The sequence below is a fragment of the Helianthus annuus genome, chromosome 12 (assembly GCF_002127325.2).
Source record: "Helianthus annuus cultivar XRQ/B chromosome 12, HanXRQr2.0-SUNRISE, whole genome shotgun sequence".
Taxonomy (NCBI): domain Eukaryota; kingdom Viridiplantae; phylum Streptophyta; class Magnoliopsida; order Asterales; family Asteraceae; genus Helianthus; species Helianthus annuus.
In genome coordinates this window covers 162,420,249-162,433,804 of record NC_035444.2, presented here as the reverse complement: position 1 = coordinate 162,433,804, position 13,556 = coordinate 162,420,249, and positions in this window count along the sequence as shown.

The window sequence follows — 13,556 nt, the reverse complement described above, 5'->3', positions numbered from 1 at the left end:
GTAAAATAGGTCTCAGGCGGGCCGCGTTAAAGATACAAGGGATCTTAAGTCGGACAGGATCTTAAGTCCGCGCTGACAGTGTAGATATGGGCTCTGACATTAGGATTCAGGCGACCCGCGTAAAGGTTGCATGATCCTTAACGCGGGCCGCGTCAGCCCCCCAGATGCAGAAAAGTCGGACAGGAGCACTGTTTGCTGTTTTAACCGACTTATATGCCAATTATGAGAGCATGGGCGCCCCCTAAACGTCCCCTAGCACTCAGGGACACTTGGTGATCATCCAAGAGCACTTGTAGCACTTGTTGTCAATGATCTAAGGGCTTATGATTGCTATAAAAGGCCACATTGTTGCAACAAGTTCTTCACACCTCAAATCTGCCTTCTTGATCACTTCTGGAGCTCAAGTGCCTTCTTTGCTCATCCCTGGTCGTGCATAGGACTCTTGTAAGTATGCTCCACCCTTTCTTGGTTAAGTTTTGCTTAGATTTAGCTTAAAAGTCAATCCGTCGTAATTAACGATTGACTTAACGATAAATCACAAATGGTCCAGTGATTTGTCGAATCAAAGGTAGTTATATGTTGGTAATCATGTGGGAATTAAACCCCTAAAAGGGCACCCTCTGATTCCCACTCTAACTAGTCCGAATGTCGAGTCAAACTTGCTTAGAAAAAGTCAACAGAATACTAAATTGCGATTTTATGCATAATCAGTAATATAGATGGTGTGTAACCTGTTTTAACACTCATATAACATGATAATAAGTATATTAACTAGTCTAAGCTTGTTTGATCCGACTATTTACTGTTTTGACCCGGTTCGGAACCGAAAGTCGCAAAACTTTGACTTTTGCTTTGACTTCAGTTCTGACCCGTTATGGTATGATTTAGATATGCCTTAGGACTCTCTTAGGACCTGGTTACATGATGGTATAACCCTCTGTGACCGGTTCGTTGTTTGTCCGAGTCTTTAGCACATTTCCGTTAAATGCTTAAAACTTGACCGTAACGCCCTTTACACTTTAAAACGAGAATTTTGGACATGTGAAAGGACAATAACCTTAGTTACTAATTTCTAAACATGTCCCTAAAATTTCACATCAATCCGAGGTCTAGAATAGTAGTTACGCTAAATAGCGCAATTACGGAAAACATTAGTAATTAAATGGCACAATTAGCATAAAGCCTATCTAAACCCAAATTTCGACACCAAATCTTTTACACACTGATGTAAAATAATATTTTGGGATTTTTAAAGATTTTTAATGATTTTTAACCTGCTCATAAACTGCGGTTATGGCATCGGTTCGGTAATTACCGAATATACCCTTTTCGGACATAACTTGAGTTCTACATAGTATTTTGAACCGATTCCAGTTGCTACTGATTTCAAATAATAAATAAAGTATTTTGAACTTATAAACTCTTCGGAAAACTCGGATTTCCTGTATAACTCGGAAACCTCTTTTATAATCTTTAAAATGACCGAAAAACCCCTACGGGGCATATATTGGAATTAAACTCATTACGGGCATTACGGAGGGTATCCTGTGACAACTCGAGTTTTCGACTTTCACCTTCGCATTAAATGCACGTTGACCTGGACGGATTAGTTGTTTGACTTATTGACTTGTAATGTACACGTGGTGATATGATGGAATGTATTGTGATGTTTATGTGTTAATGAAACGTATTGTGCATATATGTAATTACTGTCATAATGTGAGAATTATCATGAAACACTTGAACTTAGACTGATTAAACCACATAAGTGCTCGACGAAACAGAACTAGATTCGCCAAGGCCATCTCGACGAAATAGAATTAGATTCGTCAACATCATCTCGACGAAACAAAGCCTGTTTCGCCGAGCCCGGATTCGCCAAAGCCCAGTTAAGGCCCAATACGCTGTTTTGAGTATAACTACGTGAAACGGTTTCAGTTTCACACCTTTGACAAAACCAAAACCCTAGAATTCTCTTGTGTGTGACGACAGTTGCGTTTCCCTAGCCCCTCGAACGATCCGACTCATCTTTGCTAATATCTCGGTTAGTGCGTGTTTGTCATATCGGTTTCATGATTGTTTGATTGATCGATACTTGTTTGTGTATGTCTGAATTATGAAACGGCTGTGAATATATATGATTTGTCATTTGTTTTTTATTGAGTTCTAGTAGTCGCGATCATATGATGAAGACTAGGGTTTCATGAATCTTGCAACAATTGTACATGCTAGCGATTGCTAGAATAGGATCTGATTAATTATCTTCGTATGATACTTGTGATAATAACCAACAGCTCTTTGCAAAACAAGTGAGCATGTGGTTTGATGATGTACGTTTTAGGGATGTGTTGAAACTGTTGTGCATAGACTTCAGGTTGTATACGTGATGATCATTGGTTCCTGTGTTCGTATGATAACTGGTTATTCATTGTTAGGGTGTAACGGCTGTTGTTAGGGTGTAACGGCTGTTGTTGAGATTAGGGTTCTGTGATAATTTTGTAACTGATGATAATGTTTGACGTAACTGACATGTTGACGTAACTGCTGCCCTGACGAATTGGAATGTTTGACGAAATGGAATCCTTGACGAAACAAGATCGTGTTTCGCCAAGAGTAATCGGCGAAACAGGATTTGTGATTCGCCAAGGATCATCGACGAATTAGAAAATGTGTTTCGCCAAAGGATGTTTGACGAAACAGAATGTGTTTCGCCAAACCTGTGATTCGCCAATGTTGTGTTTCGCCGAATTAGGTAACTTACACAGTAATCTAGTGAGACTCTGTTAGAAGTTAACGGGAATAATTAACTGTCGTTAAGTATAAACCAATACTTGTATGATCTTGAATACATGCAATGTGATACTTGGTGCGTATTGATGCGATGTTCACTATGATTATACCTACGTGTCGACTTCGTGACTATAAACTGATTATGTATACGTGCCCACTTTAGGACTTGACTGATTAAGTGTGAGCGGGTAGTTAATCTTACCGAGCAAACCAAGGTGAGTTCACTGCATTTCTCAAGCATGCGTCCCGGTGGTTTGGGACAACTAGTAAACGTTTGAAAAGGGGATCTTGGGTAAAACAATGTAATTGGGTCTTGGTTATTGTACATGGGATCGATCATTACCAATGCTTGGTTAGGAGCATTGGGGTTGTTAAGGGGCACACTCCCCGGATACATATGGGCACACTCCCTAGGGTATCTAGCATGTTATGAGCAACATCGTATCGCAACGTTGAATCGCATTAACATACATCTGGTAACAAAACACGTTAACTAAACTTTGAACTCACCAGCGTCGTCTGACACACTTGTCTGCATGCTTGCAGGTCGTTAGAATACACGACATGGACTTGCTATCTGGGAGTGCTGGAGTGGTCATGGATCGAAGCTATTGGATTACTTATAATTGATACATTGGTTTTGAGTTTTGTTATGAAACAATTGCTAAACTACTTATCACATGCTTCCGCTATATATATAACTTTTTGGGAATTGATATTATGTTTGACATTTAATCTTGGCAATTAATGACATGTTTTATTTAAATATTTATCATTGGTTCAATGTGATTGGTGGCTCAGACTCTCTGATGTGTAACACGCCTCGCGGAGTTTCCGCAGGTGGTATTTTGGGGGTGTTACAGTTTGGTATCAGAGCCACTGGTTATAGTGAACTAGGTTTTAAAACGTTTTTTAAAACCAGACTATAACCAAATACCTTCGAAGAATCGATCATGACACTCAGCTCCTGATCGCAAGGTTCGTCTCCTGTTTAGTTTATGCATTACTTCGTTAGTAGTCACACACTCATAACTTGCATGACACGATACACTCGATACTACGGTGACTTGATAGTGAGACACTACTCTCGATTTATGTGAATAGTAAACCTGTGATACCATTCGTTGTGTTGTGTGAACGGGTGAAACTTCGAGCGCAAGCTAAGAGGCACTGAGATAAGCATACAAATTGCCTTATTATTATGGGTGCACACTTAATAATAACGTGGGGTGCATGCAAGTCCCAGTGAGGCTTATCGAGCGTGAGAAGGGTTCTGCCTTATTATGTGTGAACTTGGTAGTACGTAGATATCAACATGATACTTGATATCCATCTCGTTTCGATTTTCTGAATCGGTTCATCTCTATCTATAGAATCATGAGTGGACGAGGACACGGACGTGGTAACATCAACATGACTCAGGCTGAGTTGACTTACCTAATCAATACCCGTGTGGCTGAGGCTTTAGCAGCCTATCAAGCTGGTACGGAATGTACCAAGTACTCTTTACTCTTATATCGCGTACACGTCTTTTCACTCCTGTAACGTGTTTCCTTTCGTCATTTAGGTCAGCAAGTGCAACCTCAACCCAACCAGTCTGCGTGTACGTTCAAAATGTTTATGGACTGTAAGCCACAGACCTTTACCGGGACTGAAGGGGCTGTGGGACTTCTGAGATGGTTCGAGAAAGCAGAGTCCGTGTTTGCTATCTGTAACTGTCCCGCTAGGGACAGGGTGAAATATGCTGCGGGTACCTTGGCAGATGGTGCCCTAACGTGGTGGAATGCCCAAGTGCAGTTGTTGGGCATCGAGGCAGCGAATGCCACAACTTGGGATGATTTTAAAGAACTGATCAGAGAGGAGTATTGTCCTCGGGATGAGGTTCAGAAGCTGGAAAACGAGTACTATGACTTGAAGATGGTTGGATCTGAAGTCGAAGCGTATGTGAAGCGATCGTATGAATTGGCGGACATGTGCCCGAATTTGTCCCGGCCTATGTCTCGGAGGATTGAGTTATTCATCAAGGGGTTGCCTCCGCGTGTGAAGAGTTTGGTCACTGCAGCCCATCTCAATGATTTGACACAGATTGTTCGATTGACCCACAAGATTGTGGATCAAGAGGTAGAGAGTAACTCGTTACCGCCGCGTGTTTCAACCACTACTGCTGCTGCACCCACTGCCACTGCGTCCGCTAACGATAACAAAAGGAAGTGGAGTGACTATGATAAAGCATCTAGTGCAGGCCAGACTCAGAAAAGGCCAGACAACAATAGCAATCGCAGCATCAGCCAGTCGTCTTCTGTCAATCAAGGCCAGGGAAGTGGCCAAAGTCAGGGTTCGTATGCAGGGAGGAAGCCACGGTGTAATAAGTGTGGCTATCATCATTTCGGGCCGTGTGGTCGGATATGTAACAGGTGTGGTAAGGCGGGCCATGAGGCCAGGGATTGTAGGGCCCCACAGCCCAAACACCAGCAGCAACAGAACCAGTAGAATCAGAGACAGCAGGGACAACCACCTCAGCAGAATCAGGGCTTCAGGAAGGGGTGCTATCAGTGTGGAGACGAGGGTCACTTTAAGCGGGATTGCCCTCAGTTGAATCAAAACGCTAACGACAACAACCGCCCGAATAACAACAATGCTGGGAACAACAACAATGGCAACAATGGGGGTAACGGTAATGGTGCTCGAGGAAGGGTGTTCCAGCTTGGGGCAGGGGATGCTAGGAATGACGGCAATGTTGTCACCGGTACGTTTCCTGTAAACAATCATATTGCTTCTGTGTTATTTGATTCTGGTGCCGATTGGAGTTACGTGTCCCTAGAGTTTAGTCAACGATTGGGGATAACCCCAACGCCTTTAGAAGTTAAGCAAGTAGTAGAACTAGCAGATGGTAAAACAATAGAAGCCTCGAATGTCCTTTTCGGGTGCAAGCTAGATCTCGTGGGTCAAGTATTTGATATTGATCTCCTTCCCGTTACGCTCGGTAGTTTCGATATAGTGGTAGGCATGGATTGGTTGTCCAAGCACCAAGCAGAAATTTTGTGTAAGGAGAAGGTGGTGCGTATCCCTCTCCCTGATGGGGAGTCATTATTGGTTCAGGGGCATCGTAGTGGGACGATGGTTGGTATTATCTCGGCTATGCATGCGCAGAAGTATCTACAGAAGGGGTATCCTGCAATGTTAGCTTTAGTTACAAACGCTCAGTCTGAGGAAAGAAGGATCGAGGATCTGCCAGTGGTGCGGGAGTTCGCTGATGTGTTCCCAGAGGAGTTACCAGGGTTACCTCCTCACCGTCAAGTAGAATTTCAGGTTGATCTGGCGCCAGGAGCGGCCCCAATTGCTCGAGCTCCATACCGGTTGGCTCCTGGGGAGCTACAGGAATTGTCTAATCAGCTACAGGAATTGTTGGATAGAGGTTTCATTCGACCCAGTTTTTCGCCTTGGGGAGCCCCAGTTCTGTTTGTAAAGAAGAAAGACGGGTCATTCCGCATGTGTATCGACTATCGAGAGCTCAACAAGGTAACCATTAAGAACCGCTATCCGTTACCACGTATCGACGACTTGTTTGACCAGCTGCAAGGGTCAAGTTTTTATTCAAAGATCGACTTAAGGTCGGGTTACCACCAGGTAAGGGTTAGAGAAGAGGATGTTCCCAAGACTGCTTTTCGAACGCGCTACGGACACTACGAGTTTTTGGTCATGCCGTTTGGATTGACAAACGCACCAGCGGTCTTCATGGATCTCATGAACCGCGTATGTAAGCCATATCTCGACGAGTTTGTTATAGTGTTTATTGACGACATCTTGGTTTATTCAAAGAAGAAGGAGGATCACGAGCGTCATCTATGTCTCATCTTAGAACTTTTGAGAAGGGAACAGCTGTATGCGAAGTTTTCTAAGTGCGATTTTTGGATTCGAGAAGTGCATTTCCTTGGGCACGTTGTTAACGAGAAAGGGATACATGTGGACCCTGCGAAAGTGGACGCAGTTAAGAATTGGGCGGCACCAAAGACTCCCTCTGAGGTGCGACAATTTCTTGGTCTCGCTGGATATTATCGAAGGTTTATTAGAGATTTCTCAAAGATCGCACAACCCCTCACCTCGCTGACACAGAAGAACACGGTATACTCTTGGGGAACGAAGCAGGAAGAGGCCTTCCAGTTGTTAAAACAGAAACTTTGCAGTGCACCAATCTTGTCTCTACCAGAGGGTACCGAAGATTTTGTGGTCTACTGTGATGCATCCATTCAGGGTCTCGGATGCGTGTTAATGCAACGCGAGAAGTTGATAGCCTATGCCTCGCGACAGTTGAAGATTCACGAGAAAAACTACACGACACACGACTTGGAGTTAGGGGCGGTGGTATTTGCGTTGAAGATCTGGAGGCACTATCTGTACGGTACCAAATGCACCATCTACACCGACCATAGGAGTCTTCAGCATATCTTCGACCAGAGAGAGTTAAATATGCGACAACGGCGATGGGTTGAATTATTGAACGATTATGAATGTGACATCAAGTACCATCCGGGCAAAGCGAACGTCGTAGCTGACGCCCTCAGCAGAAAGAATAATGCACCTAGGCGCGTGCGAGCGTTGCAACTCACGATCCAGTCCAACCTTCCTTCCCAGATACGAGACGCTCAGTTAGAAGCGTTGAAACCAGAGAACGTTCAAGCTGAAGCTTTACGCGGCTCAAGGCAACGACTAGAGCAAAAGGGAGACGGTGCTTACTACGTAACCGGACGCATCTGGGTTCCACACTATGGTGACTTACGAGAACTTGTAATGGATGAGGCACATAAGTCACGTTACTCCGTACATCCTGGATCAGATAAGATGTACCACGACTTGAAAACTACATACTGGTGGCCTAGCATGAAATCTCACATAGCAACCTACGTCAGCAAATGTTTGACTTGTGCTAAAGTCAAAGCCGAACATCAAAAGCCCTCGGGTCTACTGCAGCAACCAGAGATACCCACATGGAAGTGGGAACAGATCGCCATGGATTTCGTGACAGGACTACCAAGAACTCAGGCTGGAAACGATACCATTTGGGTGATTGTTGATCGCCTCACGAAGTCAGCACATTTCCTAGCAATCAAGGAGACAGACAAGTTTTCACAACTAGCAGCGGTTTATCTTAAAGAAGTCGTCTCTAGACATGGGGTACCAACTTCTATCATCTCAGATCGAGATCCACGTTTCACTTCTGATCTTTGGCAAGCAATGCATAAGTCGTTCGGTTCACGGCTCGACATGAGTACCGCTTATCACCCGCAGACGGATGGTCAAAGCGAGCGCACCATCCAAACGCTTGAAGACATGCTGCGGGCATGTGTAATCGACTTTGGGAAAGGATGGGAAAAGCACTTACCGTTGATAGAATTCTCCTACAACAACAGCTACCATACAAGTATTAAGGCAGCTCCATTCGAAGCACTATACGGACGAAAATGCCGCTCACCTCTCTGTTGGCTTGAGGTGGGTGACAGTCAGATCACAGGCCCGGAGCTCGTGCTTGAAACATCGGAAAATATTGTACGGATACGGGACCGTATGGCCGCAGCTCGCGACCGTCAGAAAAGCTACGCTGACAAGCGTAGTAAACCTCTGGAATTTGAAGTTAATGATCGCGTTATGTTAAAAGTCTCACCCTGGAAGGGTGTGATGCGTTTTGGGAAACGCGGCAAACTAAACCCTCGTTATGTAGGACCATTCAAAATTCTGGAACGAATTGGAAAGGTGGCCTACAGGTTGGAATTACCTGCTGAGTTGGGTAATGTCCATGATGTATTTCACGTATCACAGTTAAAGAAGTGTTTGGCCGACGAAACACTAGTTGTACCATTTCAAGAGCTGAAAATTGACGACAAGTTGCAGTTTGTCGAAGAACCAATTGAGATTATGGATCGGGAAGTTAAAGTGCGTAAGCATAGTCGTATACCCATTGTGAGAGTTCGTTGGAACTCAAGACGTGGTCCGGAGTTCACGTGGGAACGCGAGGACCATATGGAACGCAAGTATCCACATTTATTTCCCAAAGACAAGACCAAGCCTAGCGATTCTACATCTCATGTAACTAGTGAATTTCGGGACGAAATTCCCATTCAAGTTGGGGATGATGTGACACCCGCGGAAAATGCACAGTCATCTTGATTAGCATCGCATCGTGTTGCGGATGGCCTATCAAATTTCGGGACGAAATTTCTTTCAAGTTGGGGATGATGTGACAACTCGAGTTTTCGACTTTCACCTTCGCATTAAATGCACGTTGACCTGGACGGATTAGTTGTTTGACTTATTGACTTGTAATGTACACGTGGTGATATGATGGAATGTATTGTGATGTTTATGTGTTAATGAAACGTATTGTGCATATATGTAATTACTGTCATAATGTGAGAATTATTATGAAACACTTGAACTTAGACTGATTAAACCACATAAGTGCTCGACGAAACAGAACTAGATTCGCCAAGGCCATCTCGACGAAATAGAATTAGATTCGTCAACATCATCTCGACGAAACAAAGCCTGTTTCGCCGAGCCCAGATTCGCCAAAGCCCAGTTAAGGCCCAATACGCTGTTTTGAGTATAACTACGTGAAACGGTTTCAGTTTCACACCTTTGACAAAACCGAAACCCTAGAATTCTCTTGTGTGTGACGGCAGCTGCGTTTCCCTAGCCCCTCGAACGATCCGACTCATCTTTGCTAATATCTCGGTTAGTGCGTGTTTGTCATATCGGTTTCATGATTGTTTGATTGATCGATACTTGTTTGTGTATGTCTGAATTATGAAACGGCTGTGAATATATATGATTTGTCATTTGTTTTTGATTGAGTTCTAGTAGTCGCGATCATATGATGAAGACTAGGGTTTCATGAATCTTGCAACAATTGTACATGCTAGCGATTGCTAGAATAGGATCTGATTAATTATCTTCGTATGATACTTGTGATAATAACCAACCGATCTTTGCAAAACAAGTGAGCATGTGGTTTGATGATGTACGTTTTAGGGATGTGTTGAAACTGTTGTGCATAGACTTCAGGTTGTATACGTGATGATCATAGGTTCCTGTTTTCGTATGATAACTAGTTATTCATTGTTAGGGTGTAACGGCTGTTGTTAGGGTGTAACGGCTGTTGTTGAGATTAGGGTTCTGTGATAATTCTGTAACTGATGATAATGTTTGACGTAACTGACATGTTGACGTAACTGCTGCCCTGACGAATTGGAATGTTTGACGAAATGGAATCCTTGACGAAACAAGATTGTGTTTCGCCAAGAGTAATCAGCGAAACAGGATTTGTGATTCGCCAAGGATCATCGACGAATTAGAAAATGTGTTTCGCCAAAGGATGTTTGACGAAACAGAATGTGTTTCGCCAAACCTGTGATTCGCCAATGTTGTGTTTCGCCGAATTGGGTAACTTACACAGTAATCTAGTGAGACTCTGTTAGAAGTTAACGGGAATAATTAACTGTCGTTAAGTATAAACCAATACTTGTATGATCTTGAATACATGCAATGTGATACTTGGTGCGTATTGATGCGATGTTCACTATGATTATACCTACGTGTCGACTTCGCGACTATAAACTGATTATGTATACGTGCCCACTTTAGGACTTGACTGATTAAGTGTGAGCGGGTAGTTAATCTTACCGAGCAAACCAAGGTGAGTTCACTGCATTTCTCAAGCATGCGTCCCGGTGGTTTGGGACAACTAGTAAACGTTTGAAAAGGGGATCTTGGGTAAAACAATGTAATTGGGTCTTGGTTATTGTACATGGGATCGATCATTACCAATGCTTGGTTAGGAGCATTGGGGTTGTTAAGGGGCACACTCCCCGGATACATATGGGCACACTCCCTAGGGTATCTAGCATGTTATGAGCAACATCGTATCGCAACGTTGAATCGCATTAACATACATCTGGTAACAAACACGTTAACTAAACTTTGAACTCACCAGCGTCGTCTGACACACTTGTCTGCATGCTTGCAGGTCGTTAGAATACAAGACATGGACTTGCTATCTGGGAGTGCTGGAGTGGTCATGGATCGAAGCTATTGGATTACTTATAATTGATACATTGGTTTTGAGTTTTGTTATGAAACAATTGCTAAACTACTTATCACATGCTTCCGCTATATATATAACTTTTTGGGAATTGATATTATGTTTGACATTTAATCTTGGCAATTAATGACATGTTTTATTTAAATATTTATCATTGGTTCAATGTGATTGGTGGCTCAGACTCTGATGTGTAACACGCCTCGCGGAGTTTCCGCAGGTGGTATTTTGGGGGTGTTACATATCCTACTGATACCACAACCTCTTTAGAGCATATTAACTTTGGAAACTTGTGTAGGACTCTTACGGTTACCCGTTACGCCTTTTACGCGTAAGGTTCGGTTTATGTAACTAGTTTACATACGCTAGCCGAAACGGGTCGAACCTTATCGTTTTTACTTCAAAATCCAGAATGTGGTTATCTTACCCACATAAAACAAGTCTTCAAACTTGTTGGGTCCAAATCACATTCCATTCCCGGTTTTTGCCTTTCACGCGATTAAACCGTATTGATCCTTTGAAACCAACCGGTCTAAGCTAAGGCTACATTAAAGACCCGTTAGGATTCTAATAGGTTGTTATAAACCTTCGTTCCAAAATAGGAGACCGGTAAAAGAAACTTGCATTTGTTGTTGATGTTAATACTTGCTCAGCTAAATACTTTTGACTTATTTTCCGTTATACGGGCTTGGGTTACGGTATTTAAAATACCGCTTGGTCGAGCAGTTGACCCCAACTCATTAGTAGTTGGGTATTATCAATGTGACCCGTTTAAAAATTTGTTTTGTTGGCTTTACGCCTTTGGGAGCTTAATGACCATGTCCCGGATATCCTTGCCAGCATTTTACGAAATGGCCACGACCTTGACACGAGGGTGTGGGCGTACACCTGACAATGTGTCTATAATTATAAAGGTATAACCATTGGTTTTCCTGCCACGGTTTTACGCTATGTGGTGTGTCAATTAACCTTAAACCCGGCACGACCCGGGCGACCGAACGCATAGTGAACATGTAATTCTTTTACAAGATTTGATTTATTAATTATCCCAAGTTATAAAGAGTTTGTGCTTTGTGTATTCAAATCAATTTTATTAAACATTTTACAAAGGTTTCGGTTGAATATATTTACCAGTGTAAACTGACGTATTTTCCCCAAAAAGATTAAATGCAGGTTCTACACGAAATAGGCTGGCCACTCCTTAGCATCGTTAGAGTCTCGCAAGCTTGGGATGCCATTATCTGTTGAACAATTATTTTCTATTAAATTTTTGATCCCCTGTGGATTCATTTCAACTACTTGTGATACTTGGATATTACATTCAATGGTTGAAATATAATCTATCTTTATGCTTCCGCTGTGCATTTATATATTGTGTGGTTTGACTATATTGTTGCCAACTACGTCACGGTAATCCCCCACTAGGCCCACCGGTGATACACGTGGAAATTGGGGTGTGACATTTTCACCACATTACACCCGTCCCGTTATCTAAACACTAGCCAAAAACCAATCGTTTACCCAAATTGTTTAACATCGTTTCCAAATCGTTTACTCGTTTAAATCGTCCTCGTTTTAATTGTGATAACTTATATATGGTCGTCTCGTTAGTAACATTCAAACCTTCATGACTCGATCACCTCGCTTCTCGCTTCTCGAATTAACAAACCACCAATCGGTAAGTTAACAAACATCAGATTCAGTCGCTACCCACAACCCCCACGCATAACCATGGGTGTAGTAAAGTAACGGGATTTGTCAGATCCTATGGTACCATAACCTAATACTGGTCGGTTGGGCCAAAATTAATGAATGTCATTCGTTATGTAACTACAACCATCAAGTTTTGTTCAAATTATTGAAATCGTTATTAGTTTAGTAAAAATCGTTTTAATCGTTTTTGAAATCATCGTTTAAACCTTGAAAACATTTCGTACATATGAATCACCCCAAAACATTTAAAAACAGTAAAATAGGGGAACTATATACTCACATGAAGTGCAAAGTATCCTCGATCAGTAGAACTCAAGCAAACCAGAGAAATCAAGTAGCACCTAGTAATCGAACCACTAGTCAAACAATAGACGCCTAAATCGGACGATCGGATAGAATGAGGTCTTGTAAACCAAATGAGTGTTGGAACACATGTGATATGGTTTAACAAAGCCTATATCCTAAATTGAAACCTAACCTAAGTGCTTTCGACCCATTGCGACCCATTAAGGTAGCTTACGCTACTTTAATGCGTCGTGTGCGTAAAAGCGCGTTCACGACGTCTAACTAGTCCTATGACAAGTATTATATGCCCATACATGTTTAATTATGTTACATAATCAGTTACGTGTCAAAAGTTTAGGTTACATACGCTTAATTACCAATTATGTATGAAAAGGGTATTTTGGTAATTTACCAAAGGCATATAAACTACCTATCATGCGACTAATCAAACCTAAGTGACCATCAGGTATAACCTCGGAAGGTTATTCCCTACGCTACTATGGTCACTTAACATGTTTGGTCGCATCCTAATGATCGACCAAACGGGTCGTGTTCGAAAGTCTAAGCGGGTGTTTAGTCCGCTTGACTTTCGGCTCCACACAAGCACTAATCTAAAAAAAGTGACGAGCTAAACATGCTAGAACATGTTTAGTTAAGTTAGAAAACAGGTTTTGAT